Source organism: Populus euphratica, unplaced genomic scaffold (assembly GCF_000495115.2).
Source record: "Populus euphratica unplaced genomic scaffold, PopEup_1.0 scaffold70.1, whole genome shotgun sequence".
In the NCBI taxonomy this organism is placed as follows: domain Eukaryota; kingdom Viridiplantae; phylum Streptophyta; class Magnoliopsida; order Malpighiales; family Salicaceae; genus Populus; species Populus euphratica.
Window position 1 is genome coordinate 675,190 of NW_011499950.1, and position 1,799 is coordinate 676,988.

Genomic DNA, 1,799 nt, shown 5'->3' on the forward strand with positions numbered 1-1,799 from the left:
TGCACTTGGAAGAAGACATCAATTTTTTTGTTGTGTCAATCACACTCAACCTTTATTTCAAAATACTAAAGCTAATATACCTTATTTATATTTCTTAAGGTCGTTCTTTTATAATCTCTAACTATGTTTATCTTTATTAGCTTTGTTGCACCTAGCATGGCAACGACCCACCTTTCTTTTTAAGAAAAAAGGAAAATGTTTTTTTTTTTAATATTGTGATGTCAAAAGAGGTATCAAACTTATGAAAATTGTAAAGAAGTTGTCATCTAATATTGTAGTCACTAAAAATCCTAGCTAGTCATTAAAGTTATAAGGTAAGAGATTGATTATGTTAGAAAGAAGATATTATCATCCTATAGCACCCTATCTAAGGTTAGTTGCATTGCTACTTATCATTTATTTCTAATAATCTATTGTGCCTAATATCAGTGACCTATCTATATAGGTGAGAATGACTTTAGAGTAATGAGTTAAACCTTGGGTAAATCAGTAGGTTGAAGTCTATCCATTCTAAAGTCCATGTCATCTTTTTCACTTCTAATTGCTTAGAGAATTAACATGTTTGTAACCATTTACTCTTAATCATAACTTGTGAATATTAATAATCTATCAAACCATGTCAATGAATAATTGGGTGAGCTTTTTTGGGTTCATTAAACCCAACCTAAATCTTAAATCTTAACAGAAGTTGATGCTAAACATTTTGTTTATACAATAGTGACTCATGGATAATGAGTTTTTTAGGTTAATTTATTCTATAGTAATGTATTATAACTTATTTTAACCCTTATCATATAGCATCAAGTATTATAAGTTATTTTTACACTTCGGTTATTCTTTAAAAATAATGTAAAATGCTTTCAAAAACATCTAAAACAAGAAAATCCAAAACACATTTTTTAGTTGACTTAATAAAAAAATTTCAAACTTTAATTGGACAAGATAATTTTTTCAAGGGTGTAGTAAAATAAAAATTGGTCATAATTGATGGAACTAAAGGACTAAAAACTAAAATTGTTAATTTGGCATAATTTGAGAGGTTTTATTAATTCAATCAAGGACTTAAATGAATAAATTTTTAATTTTTTAATTGATTTTTTTCAATTAAAATGATTTAATATTCCAAAGGTCTGTTTGAAAGGAAGAGAAATTAAAGGGTTACTTTTAAATCTAGCCAAAAGCTCAAGTAAAATGTTTTCATCTTTTGGCTTTGATTTTGGAATCATTTGGAAAATTTCAAATTTCAAATTATTAACTATGAAGAGACACAAATTTATGAGAGCTATTTTAAAGGTTTCCTATACCATACCATTATATTTTAGGACATGATGTATAATTGATACAACCATATTATTTGATAGTTTTATCCATATTTACCTTTTATTTTACCTATGTTATATATAAAAAATGCCATGATATTCTTTATTTTATGTTTTGAAGGCACTTTTGAATGTAAGATTCAAAAAGAAATAAATTAGAGATAATTGATATATTTGACCTCCGATTGATCTTTTGTGCAGTGCATGAGCTTAGAAGTCGAAACGAAGTGATTCCAATGGCATTAGAAAGATAACATCCATAAATTTCTACAAATATATGTAAAGAAAAAAAAAAGCATGGAAATCATAGCCATCAAAGTCAAATTTTGCATTCTGCTAGTGTTGACCTTCAACTATTTTGACCTGAATATATTGAGCTAAAAAAGTCCATTTGATGCAAACTTAATTTTGTTAGATTCCTAACTCGAAGACCTATTAGTCTACCAAATTTTAGTAGAAGAAGAGTTCATAGGAGAGATA